Source organism: Scaptodrosophila lebanonensis, unplaced genomic scaffold (assembly GCF_003285725.1).
Source record: "Scaptodrosophila lebanonensis strain 11010-0011.00,11010-0021.00 unplaced genomic scaffold, SlebRS2 tig00000142-arrow-arrow-pilon, whole genome shotgun sequence".
NCBI lineage: Eukaryota > Metazoa > Arthropoda > Insecta > Diptera > Drosophilidae > Scaptodrosophila > Scaptodrosophila lebanonensis.
This window is the reverse complement of record NW_022060589.1, coordinates 1,317,929-1,341,132: the sequence shown is the minus strand read 5'-3', so window position 1 is coordinate 1,341,132 and position 23,204 is coordinate 1,317,929. Positions and strand designations below refer to the sequence as shown.

The window sequence follows — 23,204 nt, the reverse complement described above, 5'->3', positions numbered from 1 at the left end:
ATATATTGCGGTGTGAGCATGTGTGTGTGTGTGTGTGTGTGTGCATTAAGTGAAAAGTGTAAATAACCGACTCAGCATAAATCGTGATTACAACATTTTGTGCGGATATTTGCGGGCTTGGTTTTGTGGTTTTAATTTAATTAATATATTTTTTTTTTGTTTTTCGCTTCCAACCAGAGCACAGATTTTTTTCTCTATCTTTGCGAATATATACACATTGCCTGTGTGTGTGTGTGTGTCTGTGTGTGCATGGGTGTGCTTTTTGTTCAGGTGCAGGCATTTTATTGAGAATTTGCATGTGCAGCCAATGCCCGCAAATAGACACAGAGACACACACACTTATCCACATATTTGGCTTATGAACTGCACATACACTATAAGTCAGGCAACAACAGAGTTGGTGAAGGCAAATCAATTTTCGAAAATTCCAAACGCAATTCGATAAGACATTCTGTTTACTATCTTGCAATTCAATTATTTTCTAGGAATTTTATCTCCAAATAAGAAAAACAAACACATCGCATCGATTCTTTATTTTAAATTCAAGAATGATCATTTTTAAGTCAAATATGAAATGTATGTACCCTTACAAATGGTGTTAATTCAACTTAAAAGGCATATTTTATATAAATGCGCAAATCAATTGTTTCCCACTAGTCGCCCATCTTTATTCTAAACTACGGTAGAGAGAATGGAAATAATTAGTTCGACCAATATCCGTTTATTTTCATTTGCTATCAAAACTTGTCGTTTAGCTCTGCAACTAAAAAAGCTTAGCTGAGCTGAGCTGTGATTGTGATGTTGATCGTGAAGTCCTTCTTGTTTTATGACCGAGATGCTTATTCATCTGAAAGAAACCAAAAGAAACAATTTGTAAAATCATTTTTTATTTATTATCTATTAATTTTCATTTACAACCAAAACTTGCCGTTTAGCTCTGAAACTAAAAAAACTTACCTGAGCTGAGCTGTGATTGTGATGTTGATCGTGAAGTCCTGCTTGTTTTATGACCATCAGTGCTTTCGGGCTGATTTCGTATATAAAGTTTATCTTGGCTTGTCTTGATGATGCTTCTCCGTCTAAAAGAAACAATTTGTCTAAACATTTTTTATTTATTATCTGTTTATTTCCATTAACAACCAAAACTTTCCGTTTAGCTTTGAAACGACAAACGCTGAGCTGAGCTGTGATTGTGAAGTCCTTCTTGTTTTATGGCAGTCTGTCCTTTCGTTCATAAGGTTCATCTTGGCTTGTCTTTGTGATGCTTCTTCTCCTCCGATTTAAAATTAATTCATGTTTGAACAAATATACTACTTAGGTAAGTAAGAAGGTTCTCATCCGGCTGTGAGCCAAGTACTTAATATTTAATTAGGCCCTAGTCGTTTGTGTTCATCTTCCCTTCTTTTAATTTCGTTGATTTGTTGCAGTCCTCGCTACTTTAACCACAACTCAGCCAACAACTACAAAGGAGTTGTTAGCTGCACAGTTGCTATCAAGACCACAATTGCGGCCAAAAACACTTTTAAACTCTAATACAGTTTCTTTAGCTGTTCCGTGAGCATTCGATGCAATTGACAGCTGGAAAATGAAATTGAATTTTAGACACATCCAAGCTAGTCGAAGAGCTATTCCAAAGTGAAGATGTTGTTATATTATAATTCAATATCGAAACAAATCTAAAGTGCCTTTAAAAAACAGCTCCTACTCCAAACTGCTAGGTTCAAAGGAAGCTTACAATTTGCTTAATACTGGAAAACAGGCTTAGTTCTAATACCGACTCTTTACAGCTTGCTAATGCTTTTAATTGATAGTTTGACAGATAAATGCATTATATTCCTAGGTTGCCACGTTTTTTGCTCAGTGTGCAGCGCTCACACTTCACACTAGCAATTTGTTTACCTTTTCGTGGCTGTTCTCCCGTTTTTGTTGGGCACTTTTTTTTTTGTCGGCTCTGTATTGTGCATTTGAGCTTCATTGGCGGTGGCAACAATGCGGTTATGTAATATAGTGCAAATATGGCGTAAAACTTAGATAAATAAATTTAGCATGGCGTACATGTATCTGTGTGTGTGTGTGTGTGTATGTGTGTGTATGAGTGTTAGGGTGTGTGTGTGTGTGCGTGTGCGTGCGATAGAAAATGCAAACGTGCAAAATCGCATTAAATGAGCATTAGCGCTTTGTTGGTTTTGCCCACGCAACCATCCAAAGCGGCCTCCTTCCTCGTACATGCCCCCCCTTCTTTGCTGGGATATTCATGCATTGCCAGTGAGAAAATTTAACAAAATTTAAGCTAAGCCGCTTTTATAATGCATAGCCATTATGTATTAACGACGGCCATTGGTGCGTAGAACAAGCTGTGCGTTGGAGAGTTTCGAGAACGAAGGAAGGTTAGGACTGGATTGGATTGGACAGGACTGGACGGGACTGGATTCGATGGAATGGGATGGGATGGGATGGGACGGGACGGGATTGAAGGGGATATAATGTGCGAATGGCCACTTTGATCTGCGTCCAGCTGAGTGACCGCGCTGCGGGTCAAAGTTCAACTAGGGACGCCACTTCAATAAATTAATTTAAAGTTTAATTAAAAAATTGGTCTTTATTTTCAATTAGTGCGCTGCAAAGTGCTGTCCAAGTAGGACCCACACCGGCACCCGCATCCACACCCAACCATAGACGAGCAAACCAAACCATAGCAGACCCGAGCACCGCATCGCTTCGCCTTACCGAGACAGCGACCAAAGTGCTGCTCTTGCTGCTTTTCTTAATTAATTAACCAAATTAAATTTATGCACGGGGCAAAAAATGTAAGCAGCAAAGCACAATAATTATCAATAAGGCAGTCACTAGCGGCATGCCCCACCACCGCCACTGCCACCGCCAGCGGCTGCAGCCCCCAGCCTCCAGTCTCGTCCTTGGTTCACCTTTTTGCACTCGCTTGCCCCAAGTCGTTCAAGAAACGACCGGCACGACGACGCAAACGACAACGACAACGACAGCGATGCTGGCGAAGAAGGCACAACACAATGGCTATTAACTTACATTACATAACAAGTGCGAGCACATACACACACACTCACGTACACAAACAAAGGACTCTTCTCTTTCTTGCTGCTAGCTTCCAATGGTGGTGCTTGCTGCTGGCCTGAAGGGTTGGGGTGGGACAGGCACGTAAAAGAAACATTAACGCGCCATCACTCGTGCTACCCGACCAACCAACCAACCAACCGACCAACCAACCGACGGAAGTAGTCAACCCGGTTGTACTCCCCCCTCCCCCCCCCCTCCCCCACAGGCAGCTACACGCTCGCTGACTCCCAAAGCTTGTTAGCCCAAAAACCAAGCGGCAGCATGCACGTGACCTGCTCCCGCTTCTTCCGCCGTACGCTGTGCGTGCGAGCTCTGAAGATGATGCCTACTTGCCACTCGACCGAGCTCCCACCGTCTTGTCTCCGTCTTGTCTCCGTCTCGCATGCAAAGTGCTCGCCCAGCTGCCTTCCAAGCGAATGCCAAAGGCAACACGCCAAAGCCAAAGGTGAACAGGCGAATAGGCGAGCAGGCGAGCAGGTGAATAGGTGAGCGGATGAATGGCGTCTCTCTTGGGTTAGTTTTCTGCCTCAGGATGGCAGCTGAAGTTGTTTACTGCAAGACACTGACGTGGCAAGAGTTGCTTGCGATATGCATACGTACTCATATATCGAATCCTTTCAGTAAAACGATCGTTAACTTAAAACCTCTCGGGCATGTCATGATATAAAACATAAGCGTTGTGCTACAAAGCGCTTGACTATAAAATACCCTGCACGCAGCCCCAAAAGAATATCCTTTCCCTTTTTTTTTTTTTTTAAAAGCACTTTTTGTTTAACAATACCTTTTGATTGTTGACACCGCTTTAGACGATCAAGTAACAAATTCAATTCCAATCCATCTTGATTTGATTCTAAAGCTTGGAAAATAGTTTTTATTTATTTATTTATTTGTTTATAAGTTCCTACATAGGTTTCAATCCATCATTTTATTTCTTAGAGCAAAAAAAGAACCATAATCGATATATCTGGAATAATGGGTTTATAGAAGTTTCTCCATCTCTTTGTCCACTCGTGTAAGTTACTCGACTGCTAGTTACTGCAACTCCATAAAAGTAAAGCTAATAAAAACGTTCTTTGTTGTTCATTAAAATCCAACAAGTAATATTATATTCCATATACCCCTACAAAGATAATTTTTTGATATGAATACAAAGCCTAATTCTGTTAAGAACCTCGGAAAATAGTTTATCCATTTAAGCAAATTTCACAGATATTATTTAGCATTGTCTTTATTTTAGTTAATGTTTATATCTAAATTAAATTTACTAAACGGCATATCTTAGACGAGTATGCGCCCGTCTCACTACAACTTTAGAGGTTACTTAAAATTGAGAAATGCATGCATCCCAACTTGGTTATTCATTTGCAATTATGTTATTTTTTTTTATTTTTTATTTACCTCCATCCGAGATCTGGCAGAACCGGAAGGCACAATTTAAAAGTGCATCGCATGCCCCTGTCTAGCACGCCCACGGAATGGTGCAGCCAACATCGACGTGCAACAGAGCCCAAAATGAACTTTGGTCTTGCATGTCCATTAAGATGTCTAAGGTAACTTACAAAGCATGCGATGCCGACACTTTGAACGCTGGCAGGACGACCGCTTGCTACAGTCGGGTGGGACAACTTAATTTCCGCCTAGATTTCAATAATAATAGCAACAACAACAACGGCAAAGACAGCAAGCAGAGAATCTGTAGCAACAATGGAGGAGTTGCAAGTCGCAGGCAAAGCGTCGGCAATGAGTTTTAAAATATTCATAAATGAGTGCAAAAAGAGTTTGTCGGTCGGTGGCCGGTCTGGCCTGACTGCGTGCTTACATATACTTATATATGTATATGTGTGTGTGTCTCTCTCTCTCTCTCTCTCTCTCTCTGATAAGTGTCGGAGGGTTTTGCTCCAAAGTTGAGGTCGAAAGCTGCCATTGCTGCTGCACACTAATTGCTGTTTCACTTACAGCACGCAAAGTGGGTGAAATCAATGAGCAACTAAAGGAGCAGGAGCAGCAGCAGGAACAGGAACAGAAGGAAGCCACTGCAACAACAATGGAGCCCAAGTTGGGCCATACATTGAACACTACAAAGGTCGGGCCGGGCATTGCCTGTCAGTTGTAATCAACGTTCCAGCTGCCCCCTAAAACACACGCCCAGCTGCTGGCAGCAGCAATTAGAAAATGTTGCCGACTTAGAAATGCGTGGCAACTGAAGCTGCAGCTAAATGGACGTTAATGGCCCGCTCTGGCAGCAACAACAAAAGCAACAATAGCAGCACAAACACTAGCAACGACAACGACAACGACAACAATAATGAAATTAGAAGGGTCACAAAGTATGATGGCGTTAGTGGCAGTAGAGGAGGGGGAGTGGGAGTGGGAGGGGACAACTACTACCCCTTTCAATGGCGCATATGTCCAGGTGGACCGCGGTCCACCCACCTACAATTCTCAATACACAACACTTGGTTGGTCGTTGGTTCGATGGCTGTTTGGTTGTTAGTTGTTTGACTGGCTGGCTGGTTGGATGGTTGGATGGTTGGTTAGTTGGTTGGTTGCCATGCGGTAGGCACACACATTAAAATTAAATTGCAAATTAAACATCAAAGTAGTTCATGGGCGAAATAGTGAAATGAGTTCATAATCGGATTTGACGACTTGTGAAATGGTTTTAAATGACTGCACAGGTATCGAGCGGGCGGATGTATGGGCGGACGGGCGGATGGGCGGACAAAAAAGCGCCGTCAAATTAAAACAGAATGTTGGCTGGCCGTGCATCAAACGGTAGCAGTAAATACGCTGTGCGAAAATAAAAATCCTTTACAAATAACAATCATTAGCAAAAGCCACAGACAGATTGCCTGCTCATTAATTCTGAGATAAATTGTTGAGTGCCCATTATGAATAAAAAGCTCTGAATTCCAGTTTCAAGATTAAAAATACTTAAATATTTGTTTATATATTGCCGTTGTTATTATTTGAAAGCAAAAAAGCAAAAAAGAAAAACAAACAAAGAAAACAAAAAAAAAAAAACAAACAAGTCCCCACTTTTGTGCTTTAATGACCCCTAAAAGTATGCAACGCTTTTAACTTTACAGAAACCATTATCGCAAATAATTGCAGATTATAATGAACACACAAAATGCAAATAAATATGTACTTATGCATATATTTATCGCGTATTACCACGGAATATATGTGTATTTATTTACACATTCATATATACAGATAGATTGGTATATATACAAATATAACACATACGACCCATTGCCCACAAATCTCACAATACAATGCTAACAAAGTATTGAAACATTTACGTCAATGTGATTGCAATATTTCCCCAGCATTGCATTTGATATATTCATTTTCTCAAACGTTTCAGCGGTGCTTGGAAGTCTCCATCAAATAATCGATTTCCCCTCAACGATTTCTTTTCCATCAATCTGAGGGCGTACTTAATATCAACCATTCTGCACAATCAGTTCATATTTAAAACTTTAACATTTAAAACATATAAATATAACATACTTGTATATTGATAGCTTGCATCAACTTATCGCTAAAAAATGTATAGAAATCAAATATATTTTACCTCAATTATGACTATGAACACCTTTGTTGTTGAAGACGAAAGTGGCAGCCAAGTTTATGCACGAAACGATTTACAAACTGTAACAAAATTAATAAAAGAAAATTTCTATTGATATTTGCCTTTCCCCATAGAATTCACACCAATTATTTTTTTCAATAGCTGTCCCAAAATATTATCAACTTTACCTTTTCTACCTAAGAGAAGGCACAACAAAATACAATTTATTAGCCATTTGTGCGTGCTCCGATATGGCAAAGGTTGGTGGGCATTACCAGCTAGGATTGTGCGAAATAAGCAATCACAACTCTATTGCACAAACTTTTAGCAAATAAATGCATTACAATGCAAAATATATAAATTAAAAGACGGAACGTTTTCATAAGCATTTCAAGTAAGTGCTTCGTGCCACTACACATGTTGTCGAACTGCCCCAAAACGCAACTAGTTGTGCTGGTTGCTTAATATATTAATATTCATATTTTTCAAACCGATTTATAATCGTCGAAAAAATACTTTAGAAAAGATTTTGAAAGCTGCAAACAAATGTGTGACTAACTTTTTTAGGGGGCCTGGCATAGCTCCACGGGCTAACAGGAATCTTACAATCTGAATTCGTGCCTGGTTCTAATCATTGCTTAAAGCATGATTTTAAAATAAATAATAATAATCATATCTAAAGAAAAAATATAAAACTGTCTTGTTACGTCTTGGATTCCGCAGCATAATATCAAAAAAAAAAAAAAAAAACTATCTTTTGTTCAGCTACAAATTTGTAAGCGTTTTCCAAACGTCATTTCCTTGAGGAAGATTAGATTTTTTATGAAATTTAAATGGCTTAAGTCGACCTCTGAAATGCATTTTTAATTCAAGTAATAGCAACAATAACTACAATGTTTTCATTTCATTTATTTTATTTAATTGCAGCATAAAAGCTACAAATATTTTAAGCAAGAAGTAAATAATATAAACAAATTGTAGTTGTTGGTATACTTTTTTTGTTGTTGTGGAAATCAACTCACATTTTTGTGCAGTGTACAGTCACTTTGCATTTGTATTTCGCACTTGAGTGCCTTCGTTGGCCGTCTAGGTTGCTGGCTCGCTGGCTCCCTGGCTGGCTCGCTGGCTGGCTGGCTGGCTCGCTGGCAGGTTGGTTGAATGACGCATTGGTTCTGGACCAGAGAACGGCCTACCATAGACCGAGGACTACGTTCTGAGTACTGAGTAGTGAATACTAAGTACTGAGTAGCGAGTAGTGAGCGTGGACAACAACATGCTTTTGACTGAATGACACCTTCGCTTGGTTACACATTTTCGTGAGTGAGTCGCAGTTTGTTTTTACTGTTGCTGTTGCTGTTGTTGTTGTTGCCGCTGCTGTATGCGGTTTGTCGTTGCTATTTTGTCGTTGCGGCCCATTGTTGCTATTGTTGTGCTTATACTTTGTTGCTGTAGTTGATGTTGTCGGCATACTGCCACCGCCAATAAACATTAGATGGAGGCGTTGTGTTTTTGTTACGTTGCGATGCGATGCGTTGCGTTGCGTTGGGTTGTGTTGTGTTGCTTTTGGGCCGTGCCGCTAACAAATTCTTCAAAAATCAATACGTAGGCGACGGCAGGGCGTGAAATGTCAGGCGGTGGCTATGGTGGCTACGGTGGCTACGGTGGCTTGGATGCGGCATGACGCGCACAGGCACAGTTTAACATGCTATGGGACACGAGCTGCGGCCATGATGGCATCACCACGAGTCTGAGGGTCCGTGTGGGTTTCCATGTTTGGTGTGTGCTGTGTGCTGTTGTCAGCTTTTCAGTGGTCACAACGGTGGCTGCCACCAATGCCACCATCTACGCCGACACCACCACCATGCCACTGCCAGCGTCGTTGCCGATAGCGTATGGAACTCTAACGGCTGCGGCATGTTCCGGCGGTTGACTGACGCGTTTGCGTTATTAAATCTGCATATGTGTGTGCGTGTGGGTGGGTGGGAATATCAGTGTGTATGTATGCGTGTATGCGTGTATGCGGCATGTGCGTGAGTGCGTCTATGTCTATGCGTTTGCACGCTGACAGCAATTTGCGTATCAATATGGGCACATAATGTTTCGAAAATGATTTCCAAAATTTGCATTTAAATTAAAAATTATATTTGCAACACAAACACCACACTACTATACCCATATACATATGCACATATAAGTATATACGAGTATAGGCATACGAGTACGATATATATACACACATACATGCATATACTTGTATGTGTGTAGTACTCGTACACTATTGCAGCCGCAACACCACAACACCGCAAAACGTCAAAAAATGCAAATTTAGCAAATTTTTAGCGAAAATTTAGCTATTAGTTGTTTCAACGTCACACACACACACACACACATACACACATATACACACTCAATGGCTCACGCACACACACACACACACACACACATTAAATGCGTTGCGCATACGCAACGTGTGCGGCCACAAAATGGAAATGTTCAACATACACGTAAGCCCCAAAACACACACACGCACACACGCACATACAGGCAACGAGTATATGTGTAGATATGGCAACTTGATTTGGTGCTGCCACGCCCAGCATCACACCTTGCCGCCCACTTTGTTGGTTACGCTGTCACATGGCTGTGGCTTTAGAAGCTTCTGTTTTTGATTAGGCAACCGGTAGCAGCAAAATCGAGCACAATCATGCATACATGTACTATATACATACATACATACATACATACATACATACATACATATACGTATATATAGTTTGGCACGAAAGCCAAATCGCTTATACAGCCACGCACATATTGGTGTGCATGCATAAGCACCGATATATCATTCCCAAGTGGCCGGAGCATGAGGCTAAAAAAAAACGTAAAAAGCTCACAAAACAAATTGCAATTACTTTTAGAAACTTTTACATTTCTGTTCTTTAATTCATATGGATCAGCTAATGATACTTTCGAAACACGAAAAATGTTATTAAATAGCTCTATATATACTATATATATTTTATGTATAACAATATATATAATAGGTAGGTATATATAATTGTATATATAATTTTTAAACATGACACCTAATTCCTAATATAAACAACGCATTATTCTAGAAAACAAAACAATGCATGACGGTTGTTCGTAAGGACTCGAGCTTTTACCAGAGCGGAATTATAAAGCTGTCCTTAAATTGAGAACAGGTTACTGAACAAAAATGGCAAATACTAGAGCTCTATCTGAAAAAGCATTCCTTACTAATTGTAATTTGAAAATATTATAAAAAATCGATGTGTTCTTTCCCAACCCTCCAAATAATGGGGCAGCATTATGTGTATTAAGAGTGTGGTGGTATCAGTATTTTGTAGTATTACATAATTTATATAAAATAAGTACTACGATCTCTTCTTAGTCGATACCAAATGAAATGCTTCTCACGCTCTGCTTTTGTAACAGGCGCCAATGCTGATGCCAGACTAATCGTTTAGGACCAGCAAAGTGATGCACACGTCAACCTATTTATTTTCCCATGCCCATTACAAAAAAATGAACAGAAAATATATGAAGCTGCAGCAACGAGCACTTCGAAATACGCCCGAGAATTGCAAGGATGTCCAGGAATGCCGAACAATCCGAACGAGCCGTTGTACACAAACTAGAGAAGCGCATGCCACACGCCTGCCTCTGTATGTGTGTGGGTGTGTGTTGGTGTGTGTGTCAAAACAAATTTTATTTCACATTCAATTAAATTAATTTTAACACCATTTGCAGGCGGCAGGACAAAACCAAAGCCATAGGGCGGCAGTGGCCGACGCCATGAAGATGCGAAGTGAAGTGCCAATGCGGACAAAGGACACAGCAGGATGCAAAAGACAGAAGGCAGGATGATGCGGCAGGGTGTTCGCTACCAAATGCCTTTGCTACGTTTTCCACATTTCTCACTACTTTGCCGTTAATGGTTTTATCTTTTCCTTATTGTTGCCGCTTGGCGCTCGCCCATAGATCGATCGAGCCTCTGTCTCTGCCCCTGCCTCAATTTCAGTTGCAGCCTCTGCATCAACATCGAAGTCGACAGCGGCCGTGCGAACCAATTCGAACAGCGAGTTAATATAATTACAGAAATAAAGTCTGGAATTTTAATTAAAACACAACTTCATTTACAGCCGCAGCCAGACGACAAGCGGCTGGGCCAAGCATAGGAGGCATGGCCACCACGATGGGTTAAGGGGTGCTCGGAGGGCAGGTGGGCTGGCTGGCAGAGCACAATTCACAATTGACAATAGTTCCGACTTCGATTGCGGCTGAATGTCATTCAGTTGCAGCGCCATAGCGACAACGTACGAATTAAAAAAAAAAAAAATCGAAAATTTAATTAGAAAAGCAACGAGTGGTGGGCAGGACCGTCCGAGCTACTTAAGAATAGGCCGCCAATACAAATGCGATGCAATGAAAAGGAAGAAGTTTGTTGTATTTCAAAGACCCGTAATATACTATATATATACATATACTATAATGTAATATTTGTTCTATCGCACCCATCACAAAAATTGTGGCTATTGTTCTTCCCTAATCTGATGGGGTCTTTCAAAGAAAAATGAAAAACCAGTCGTTACATACTATTTATACTCCCCTCCATATCAAAACAAAGCAGTCTTTCAAAATCAATTCATGCTTTATAAATTCGTCATGAACTCGTAATAAATATAATTTCAGTTTCCTAGCAGCTGGCGCGCTAAACACAACATAAAAAATGTTCGAAAGCAAAATTTGTGGATGAAGTATATTTTGAATTTTTGAAAATTTTCGTGTAAAAGGTAAGTCAAGTATTCTAGCAACCCTTTAGTTTATTTTCATAAATCAATGTATGTAATTGTAATTTACATATTCATTTTAGTAAACAATACACGGTGTGGTTAATGAACAGGAGTTGGTTCAAAAAACATGAAAACATTAGGGCTAACACACTTATGAGATGTTCATGCTGCTGGTACTTGAGAGCAATCGGATCTTTGGTAAAAAATACAGCTGGATATCTCGCAGGAAACATCGCGATAACAATCCTTGACATTAGATGATGGTTTAACTACAAACACGAGCTAGGCACTACAGCAAATGTGGCTGGAACGATGCACACATAACCCCCTTCTTCTGCATAGTCTGCAGACACATAGCTGCCATATTTGACAGCGATTTTCCTTGTATTGCTCCACAGTAAGGAAGGTCCCATACTAAGTATACACAAATGCTGGAAGTTCTGAAGGGCTTTCCACTTCGGTAAGAAAACATATCGACTTTGCAAACGATGGAAACTCTAGTTACAGTATAATCTTCTTTTCGTAGTCCAATCTATCGACAAGAGTGTCCCGCTAGCTGCGACGGTACCGATTGCCCAGATCCGAAGGCTTGCGATCCACTGGCGGTACGAGTGGTGTTAGAAAACATTGTTGTTTTTATTTTTATGTTTTGTTCCGCATACGAGTAATAAAAATAAATGTGGTATGGTAAGCGCAAGATATTTTTTGTACCGAAGGACACCACTATGACACACATCCTGAACTGAGTTGTATTTCGCCAGCTGGGATGGTACCGACTCGTAGGAGGAAGGGCTTCGCATCGCCCTGGCAGACACCCATCTTTAGGAAACTTGACCCCAACAAGTCTCGACAAATTACTTACAAATTATTATTAAGGTCTCCAGAGCCCAATTTTCTTATTTCAGTAATAAAATTCGCGTTTAAATTTATTTTTGATTTTACATTTAGTTTTTTTACAAACATGTTTTTAATTGCAAAAAATATGTAAATAATTATTGGGTAAAATCAAAACCATTTGTAAGAGACATCAATCATTGAATGGTGGTCGCGAAAACCACTTCTGAGTATCTCCCGTGCGAATTACATTGGAAACGAAACGATAGTACCAATTATAGGACTAGTTAGGAGTTATAAGTTACGTCCTTTAACAACAACAAAAACTGTTTTCATTTGACTTTTTTTGCATTAAATATGATAACATCGAAAAAGTCGAAAACATCGCAAGCATTGCAATGAAAATCGAAACTCAAGGCATAAGAATGTTGCTCCATCCAGCTCTCGAGCTGAACACATCAGCAAACGTTTTATTTTTTATTTTTATACAAAAGTGTAAGTATCCTTGTTTTCTTCCCCTTGTATTTCTCTAATCCTTTGCTACTATGTTCTCTACAGAAAAAATGTCGTGGTGTTATTGAACAAACGCGCCTGAGCTAACACGGGTAAAGAATCCTCTCGTGAGTAAGAAACCTAGATAGTTCGAATGAAACATACCGGTTGGCTTTTAATCGTCTGCTTCTGCAGCATTCAAGGAACGGACTGAACACTACATATTGGTACACAATTGAAAGGAAAACTATGACACTCAATAGTTGCAATTAGTATGGGAAAGCAGGTCCAGGAGGTCGCTTTGATTTAGACTTCATTTTAGACCCCCTTGGAAATCGGCGCTGAGTTGTCCTTGCGATAGAGTATTTCTAAGTTCATTGTGTATTCGACTCTATTCTAAATTGAATGTGTAAATAAATTCGGTGTCTTCATACTAGAATATAGATATAAACTAACTGACTAAATTATTGACTCAAGCACTCAAAGTATTTCTAATAATCTTCAGGTGCAGAATCTTCGCCCATTACGGTACGAGTATTTGAGAAAATCTGTACCTTTTTTTGGAAACCTAGCAAGCATTGAAATTAAATTCGTCGCTTATATTTAGGCCAGTTGCTCTCGAAAAATATATATTCAGTTTTCGTTCAGCTCGAGAGCTGAACACATCAAAATTTTATTTAAATGTTTAGTTTGGACTTTTCTCCACAAAATTCTGGTTTCTCCAAAAAATCTTCTTTCTAGTTTGATGTGGAATTGACGCTCCACAGATATCTCTATAGAGCGGCGGGACCGACCTCCATATGGGCGAGAGGATTGCGCTGAGCTGGTAGTCAAATGTGTACTCTTTTATAAATGATGGTCCAATATGTAAGTGACCCTATTCTTTTCCTCAGTAACTGATTGATTGATGATCCATCCCTGGCAGATTTTTGTCCAAGGTTTATTCGTAATACATCCCCTTTGATACACTAAGGACGGTAATGGCGGTACCGAAGGCAGATTGCGCCAATTTAGGAAACAAAATGCAAGTTGGAGTCGCTGGCAATCCTTCTAATTTCTACAACTATCCTTTTCTCTCTTCATGGTTTTAGACTGCAATGGATTCCTGGCAGGACTATTGATATTATTTTGTTGGCAGCTGACACTGCTTCACTTATTAAATAAATGCTTGCATCGCTTTGAATTTCATTTCTTCACTTCATTCCCTTAATTGTGTAGCCCATGACGGAAGCCTGCGAATTGAATGCTAGCTTGATTTTCAAAATACATTCGGTTGTAAAATTCGATTCTTTCGATAAAAAAAATATCTAAATGGGAAGAAATGTTGAAGTTTGTTTGTGCATGAGTGTTCCATATTGTTGGCTTTCAGCAAACTGTAAGAACACTCTGTATAAAATGGGGGAAATTATTTATCAATGGCTTCTTGAAATTCCTAACTGGCTGCTGTAAATTTAACTAAAAGCGATGCCTTTAAAGGAGGCACGTACTTAGTATAAGATGTGGCACGAACCAGTTGGGAACTATAAGTGAAAATAATGAGCAATTTCGCCGCGATGTATGCTACAGTTTTGTTAAAAAGTGCTCACACCCCATCCACCTTTCCGCCTCTCAATCTACCTATCTGTCGTGCTGTTTATATTTACTTTTTCCTTGCGTTTGAAGCTCTCAACCAACACCAGATGGAATGCCTCGGTTTGTTGCCATTGTCTGCAGCTCTCCCGCTACTGCCCTTTCGCTGTCTCAATTCCAATTATATTTTACGGCTTAGCGTTAATTGAAAATCAATTCGTAGGCAAACAAAAACTGACTGACATTCAGCCATATTTCCACAGTGGAAAATCGAACCAATCAAACACTCCATTCGATACATTTTTCTATGATGGCAGCTCCCAAAAAATAAAAAATAAATACATATGCCAATGCGATTTCAAACAACAAACAAACACACACACGCAAATACATTTTTTTATTATCAGTATTGACTTTGCTGTTTTCAATTAAAGCACGTAATTGATTAACGCTGAAGCTGGCATAAAAATTGAAAATGATGTTTACATTGCGTTTGTGGCGTGTAAATAATGCAGAGAGCAAAGAGCATGCTGGCTGGGGATGTGCTGTGTGTTGGTGACGCTGGTGGAGCTATTGGAAGAGCATCAAAGGGATCGCGTGGCCAACAAAATGGCGCATGGCATTCATAATTACATATTATTCCGCAGGCGTGCTGCCAAATATATAGGTATATATTCGCATCTACATAAATATGATTTTTCTTTGTTCCCTGTATAGTGGAAGGATATAACAAGTAGGGAGTAAATTTTGTATGGCCGTCCTTCATTGCTTTAGGTTATAAATATCAATGAAATGAATGATTATTCACTTCAAAAATGGTTTGATTTGGTTTTAATTTGTAGTACATTTCTGAACAAGAAAGAGTCTTTTGAATTGGTTGCACATTCCTTTTTTCCAGTAAGAAGATGCTTAATTTCTGCTCGATTTCTACAATACATTCCTCGGCTAATTGGTTTCTACCGGATGGAGCCAGCGCGCTCGTTATTTGCGCCTCCAACCAACTCATTTCCTTCTCGTGGAAACCTCTGGGCTTGGAACAATACCCGAAGCACCTCTCAAAACAACCTTCCTACTTTCGCAAACGTTTTGAGGAATTTAATCAGTAGTTTACCCTACAAATAACTATAAACATTATATGCTCAGTTAAATATACGAGAGACATGTACGTTATATATCTGCTGCACTAATGTTTGCAATAAAAGGCAACTTCAAAAACACCCTTTTGCCCTTTTTCTCACTTTTGTCTACTCCCAAGTAGTAACGCAGAAACTAGTGCTCCAAAGTTTCAGTTGGTGGATTAATATCGCGGCCACATCTCAAGTCCATTAGTCTTTAAAGGGTTATCTGTTGTTGGGCTTTGGTTCAGAGTATTGAGGAGTCGGGTTAGCGCGAAACCTCTCTTATTTAACGATCATCTCAAATGGGCAATAGGTACTATACAACAATATGATACTTTGCAATTGTAGTTGATTTTTAATATATTTTCTGTCATTTCATTAAAAAGCGATAAGCTTATTGTTTTTGTTTCTGTTCGCTTGCGTGCACACATACATACGTGAATACGTGAATACGTGTATGGGTGTGTGTGTGTAATAATTTGCAAAATTACTTTCGTCGTTGCAAAATGAAAAACAACAACAACGGCAGCAGGAACAACAACAAATGTAATTCAAAAGCACATTGTTATTGTTGGTGTTCCAATTGCTAAGGACGATGACGAAGGCGGCGAAGAGATGGAAATGCTCATGAGCTGCAGAACAACAATAATAGCAACAACAACAAAGTGCTTGCTACTGATGATGAGCCTGATGGCAGATGGCTGCCAATGCATTTATTGTTGTTGCTGTTGCTGTTGCTATTGCTGTTGCTGTTGCTGTTGTTGCCTCAGTGGCAACAACATAATTGTTGTAGCTGTTGAACTTTTTGACCATTTGCCGCCTGTGCGGGGCAATTCGCAACATCACACAATCGAGCAGGGGACAGACCAGGGTTGCCAGGGTTGCGGAATGGGGAGTGGGGAGTGGGGAGTGCGCAGGGCACTAGCCAGGGCAGTCGTGTGCAGTCAGGGCAGTCAGGGCAGTCAGATTTGCATAATAAATGAGACAAAAGCCAAGCGGCTACTGTCACATAGCCACTGGGCAATGGTCAAGCGAACAAGCAGGCAGGCAAGCAGGCAAGCGAGCGACCAACGAAACGACAGACCCATCTATAATGATGATAATAATGATGCAGATATATGCAGACAAACACTCACACACACACACACACACACACACACACAAACATACACATATACACAATAACGAAGAGCTGGCCAGACAGACAGGTGTAAAGCTGTATTGGGGCTGAAGTGCAATGAGTTATATATGCACATATGTGTGTATATCAATATGTATGTTTGTTTGCATGTATGCATATGTATGTGTGCGAATTCGGGCAGGCTTGTTGTTGATTTGCCAGAGCAGAAGTAGCTGTGTATGTGTGTATGTGGCATATGAAAGTATTTGTAATACAAGACAGAGCTGTGTTGGTTGAGTTCAAATCAATTGAGCGAGACGGATGTTTGGAAATACTCATTACAGCTACTTGATACTTTTGTTTATCTAATCCTTGGCAAATCATCGCTATCCTCGCACCATAATCTGCCATTAATGCCCTCGGGGTGTCGTTCCGTTAATGTACATGGCATGCTTAAAGACAGACATTTTATTAAGTTTTTCAGTTTATTCTCTCATAGCAAGAACCAGACATATTTCTCTTACTCTTTACTTTTAAATTCTGTCAAATTATAATAGTCGGCTTATATGGCGAACAAACATTATACTTGTAATTGCAATACTTCCAAAAACGCGGCGAGCTCTGCATTTCTATTCCTTCATAATTAATCGTCGATATGATTATATATTTACGAACGCTTCTTAAATATTTTCAGCTCTTAAAAGCAGTTATTGGTATCCGCTTCATATAACTGGAATTTTGAGTTCTTAAAAAGTGTTATACTTGGTTCCAGCTCTATCTGGTAACTAATCTACCAAAAGCTTGGGTTGGTGAATGAAGTATTATACCATTGATTGTAAAAAAAACTTATTGAGCACCATAAACTTATATTTGAGGAAGAAGTCTTATAACATGTTTTGAACGAAAACTATTGAGCACCATTGGTTCAATATTTCATTTTCATTTTCCATCGGAATTTCTAAGGATTGTGTATCTGTCAATTTCTTTTGAAATTTTCTCATTGCGTCTCATCTCGATGCTTGTTGTCATATCCTTTTGAAGGATCTTGGTGCTCTTTAAATCTACACTACCATCCCAATTGGAATCTGTTCTTTTGTCGTATTTTCACAAAACATCTAAAGCTGTGATCATGCATGGGAATTATTTGTCAAGTTGTTATCATCCGATGTTTTTTGGATCTTTCGTGTTGTGCATCCTCATGAGTTTCTACTTGTATATCGAAGGCGAGCACCTTTTGAATGGCCCTCGTATATGCACACACACACACACACACACACGCATATATATACAAACATACATATTGAATAGTATAGGCTTGCACGTACAAGTTGCAGACGTCATGCGTCACAAAGCAAAAACAATATGCAAATTTCATTGCATTCTTTTCGGAGGCAGCGTGAAAAACATTGCAGCTAAGCATGTGGTTGGCGGCAGACGCACACAACCACACACACATACACACACACACACTCACACAGGCAAATGCAGCTAAAATCGCTCACTATTGCAGACAGTTGGCGGCACAATCAAACAAATAAGCAGCAGCAGCAACAACAACAATAAAAAGAAGAAGAAGACGAAGAGAATGACGTGCAACATTGCAAACGGCAGCGGCAACATAATGCCTTCCTTTCCGGTATCCAATAAACCGGCTGCACTTGGACAGCCCGGATATCCGCTTGAATCATTGATGAGCTATTAAAGTCATTTCTATTTTGCCTGTTTGTATTCCGTCTCCCCTGTCTGGCTGGCTGGCTGCCTGCCTGCCTACGTATTTCAACCCTTTGTGCACTGTTTCCTAGTGCTGTTGTTGTTGTTGTTGTTGTTGCTATTGTCGGCCTTTATGGGCAATGTCGTTGCATTGTGTGTGCTGTGTTGTTTTAGTTGTTGTTATTCAAATTGTAGCTGTTGTAATTGTTGTTTTTGCTGAACTTTTCTCCCATGGCAAATTGTTAAAAGGAAAACGTAGACGAACTCAAAAGTAAGTAATAGCTGCATGCAAGCCAATCTATGAGTGTGTATGCGTGTGTGTGTGTCTACGTGTCTGAGTGTGAGTAATTGGGCACCCCTGCCACCTCGTAGAGTGACTCTACCAGGCAACCACCGAGTCCATAACTTCAAACCACGCAGTCGAGAGCCGTATTATAGAAGAAAATTATAAAATTGATTTCATTTCAATGAAAACTCTTCATCATTATTGCTTTTGAAATGGCGCCTGCGCTCGAGCTGTGTCAGCCGAACACAATATATAATTAGGAATATACACACATATAATATGGGAAATATAATTTTAAGTCTTCTTCTTCAGAAATTTATTGTCTTATCTCTTGTCGGAATAAATCAATGAATTCCGGGGAATATACTCTCACATTACTTGTATATGTATGTACTCGTACAAAAAACTGCTGCTATGTTGGGTCTAAAACTCTGAGCTATGCTTAGTTCAGTCGACTTGGGGCCATACCTGCATTTTAAGAAGTAGGCCCGCTCCCTAATCTTTGGCATTTCCGCCGATTTGCAACATATAGCAAGCGTTTATAATGTATCATAAACATTTGCAATATAAGGAGTGCTTACATTTGTTTAATTCTTTACGTCCAACATTCTCAAGCAACCTAAATATTCAAAAATACATCTTCAACATTTACGCAAGTTTCTACAGACTTTTCTAAAGGCATACAGGAATGTTTATGGTGGCTGAGAATAATTTCTGTCAGTATTCAAAACTCTTCTTAAGCTGTTATTTTTGGTTCGAATTTGAATCACAAACTAACTTGTTATGCCACCCACAACAAATGTCATTATTATACCTTAAATAATGATATATCTGCGCACCGCTTTCATGTCTCCTCTGAACCAGCAGCCGGTTCTAAACAAAATCGAATCATTTATAAATCGATAGCCAACCATTTATGACGACATTCGCAGACCTGGACCAAGTCTTGACAATGATTCAATCATGTGTTTGGTATGGCTCAGAAGAATAAATCCGAATTCTGAAGTCGATCCATAATCTTGGATCACTTCGCGACTGGAAAGAGGGAACAGTAATGACAATATGATAAATCTGGAGAATCGGCTCCAAAGAGTTCCATCTGCATTTGGATGCACCTTTTTCCAATAGTTTCCAACATTTTACATACCCGTTAAAGCATTGTCGAAGAGTTTAATTTTTAAACATTTTTCGGATTATTTCCTTTTTTCAGGCTTGAAAAATGACCCGGTGCTAAGGATTTGCGAACAATGAAGAGGTCTGCTCTTGAACATCGGTGTATTGTGCTAAGCAGGCGTATTTTAGAGAAATAAAGAGAATCTCTCCCCAAATTGTTTAAACTTTTGTTTAATGTCGGGTACTACTGCCAATACCCTAGAATCAATTTTCAAGTCTTATTTGCCCGTAACTCTAATATTCGATAATGATCGATTCAGTAGTGTCGACGCCTATTGGCAGCAAAAATGCAATTGCTTTCATGCATACTTTATGTGCCTATGTATGTATATGTATGTGCATATTTGTTTACATAAATAAAAACAAATATAACAACAAAGGAGCTTGAGAAACCGACACAAACGAATACATTTCAAAATAAAAATAAAAATTAATTATAATTAAATTAAATTTGATATCAAATGCAAACTAATAAGATTTTCTAAAAAATATATATTAAATTTAAAGCAGCATAATACAAAATTAAAAAACATTAAAATTATAATAATTAAAAAATGTATAATTTTAAATAAAAATATGAGACGCTGTTGACTGGGCGACTGATCTCGAGGCGACCTCCTTCCTTTCAAATGACAGAAGCGAGAAAGCAAAGCCTAGAATGATTCGCAGTTGTTGGGCAACTCTGAGACGGTGTGGCAGCACTGTTTTCAATTAGTTTTGCATAAATAATGCCAATAGAACAAATAGGCTTGATATCATGCCGGATTTTCACTATTAGTTCAGTCTTTTTTTTTTTGTATATCCCTTAATAAATGGTTTGTCTTTTCCAGATATATATATAGAGAGAGAGAGAGAGAGAGAGAGAGAGAGAGAGAGAGAGCTAGGTAGCTGTTGTAACGATATCGATAACAACATAAAGCTTAAAAGCTATAAATAAGTACTTTTTAATAATTTAATTTCTGAATTCAACCCATCTCCGAGATTTGCGGCTCTTGTTGATTCGCATTGGTTGGCCTCTGGCTCTGGCTGTGGTTGTGGCTGTGGCGCTGTGTTAATTAAGTCAGCGCTGCCACTAGCTGAATGGAATTCTAATTGAAAGGTTAATCAAATTGACTTTTTTCAGTAGATTTTCTTGTTCGGCACATCCTCTGCTTGCACACAGCTTCATAGTTAATTAAAATCGGTATCGATATCGATTTTTGTAAAGGACGATTCTGTTAACTACTCGTGGCTCACATTTTTCATAATTAACTTGAAATTTCATTAAAGTTTTTTTTATTTCAAAATACACACGCACAGAATCGCATTTATGCAATCGCATTGCCTCTCAACTGTGAGTGTGTGCATGGATTTATGTGTGTGTGTGTGTGTGTGTGTGTGTGTGTGTGTGTGTGTGTGTGTGTGTGTGTGTGTGTGTGTGTATGTTTGTATGCAACTTATATAATTTGATGAAACAATTAGCGAAACGAAACTCGATTTAAGCTGCTTTTAACAGTTGTCCACGTGCCGCATCAGCCGCAAAGGCCTCATCAGCCACATCCGACCCTGACCAGCTCGACCAGCTCGACCAGCCCGACCAGCTCGACCACCCTCAGTCCACACCCACACCCACACTCACACCCGAACCCACACCCCCCACATGCCCACAACAGCGACCGACTTGCTTGCCATTTTATGGTACTTTGCGTGAGCTGCCAATGGCTTTCGCGGCATTTTTAATGAAACTCGACATTGGACTTAAGTTGGCGACATGGCACATGAACAGACCACCTGGTCATCTGCCCAGAATAGTGTCCCGGCCGTCGTTGGCGACAACGACGGCGACGGCGACGACGACGACGACGACGTGATTGCTAAAAAGCTTAAAGCAAACAATCGAATGACGCGGCAACGTCGACCTCGGTTACGTTGAGGCTGTAGCTAAGAGTACGTGGCAATTGCCAACAGAACGGATGCACGGACCGAGGAAGGGATGGCAGGGACAGACGAACGGACGAACGGATGGCAGACGACGTTGACGGAAATGAAAAGATAATTTACCCGCATGTTCCAACATCAACGCAACTACGCCCAACTCACGCACGTGGACGCAGTCGACTGCAGATTTGCCTTTGCCCGGGACAGGGACAGGGACAGAGGCAGAGGCAGAGGCAGAGGCAGAACTAGAGCCAGCTCCAGATCCGTACGAAGAGGTAGATATACATAGATATAGAGAGGACTAGGGATGTGCGAGTGTCGTACACGTGATTAATGCTGATAAACGTTTACTGAATCGGATTCCATAAGCTAAGAGCGCTTGTAGCAATACTTTTCCATATTATGGAATCTATAGCTCTTTAGACAGTCTAACTGTCAACTATCAAGATCAGTGATTGTGAAGTGATTGAATTAAGATAGAATAAGTATTTAAAATAGAGTATTTCATGGAGTCTTTCATTTCAACAAATGCAGAAAGATTATATATTAGAAAGATCAACCTCCACTGAGAGTAGAACAAGGCCTTTTGCGCTTTTCGATTTTCACGAAATTAAGTCAAATTATTTTTGCGGATTGAAATTTGGAAGCAAATATTAATAGAAATCCTTGATATCGGTGGAAATCTGCGTGTCATATTTATATGAAACAATAAGTAGTAGAACTTCGATTATTAACACTTGAAACGAAGCTGCGATCAGCCTGAAATGCCTATATTCTCGGCAATAAGTTGCCAGTTCTGAGGAGTTCGTCTTTTAAATCAAAAGGTCCATATGACTCAGGCATAATTTGCTTAATAGGGTCCACATTGCGATTGCTGTAAGGTAAGAACGGGTAACTATCTCTAGGGTTACAAAAATAAAAATACAGACGACGCTTGATAAGCATTATACCAAAAACATAATCAGGCTTCGGAAATTCTAGAATTAAGTGAAATAGAAGCCAGAAGAGAAAACACTGAAAGCCAATCAGCAATTTGTGCTGTCGATAAAAATGACAAAAAATATAAATTATATTACAATAAAAATGTAAAAATAATATTACGTTATAATTTCAACTTAAAAGAGAAGAAAGCCTCAAATATACAAATGCAATAATGCCTGTTCCTTCTGCATGTTACATACTTTGCACAAACCTAATATACCCTTTTTACCCTACGGGCACAGGGTACAAAAATCACAATAAATGAGCATTATTTACAGCATAAGGACCTTTAGTCACGCACCCATCTCTGGCGGTGAATCAGACTCAGACCCCCATCGCTAATGCTAATGCCGCAGCCGCCGGTTATCTGTCTATCCATCAGCCGGCCGTGTTATGATGTAAATGCTGCTCATGTGCCCGTGCCCGTGTCCGTGCCCGAGCCCGTGCCCGCAGTGGCTGACAAGAATTCCGAGCCACTCAGCGGTTGCTGCTGCTGCTGCCACTGATGATAATGGCC

The 23,204-nt window shown here is 39.8% G+C and overlaps 2 long non-coding RNA genes across 2 annotated transcripts; both read left to right on the top strand.

The window, feature by feature from the left end:
- The first annotated feature begins 11,398 nt into the window (after window positions 1-11,398).
- Window positions 11,399-12,184, top strand: LOC115629380. Its single transcript, XR_003995892.1, has 3 exons — window positions 11,399-11,487; window positions 11,568-11,947; window positions 12,014-12,184. It is a non-coding gene; the product is annotated as an uncharacterized LOC115629380 (long non-coding RNA).
- A 605-nt stretch (window positions 12,185-12,789) lies between these two features.
- Window positions 12,790-13,074, top strand: LOC115629388. The gene is made up of 3 exons (XR_003995895.1): window positions 12,790-12,816; window positions 12,880-12,945; window positions 13,009-13,074. It is a non-coding gene; the product is annotated as an uncharacterized LOC115629388 (long non-coding RNA).
- Window positions 13,075-23,204: the final 10,130 nt, after the last annotated feature.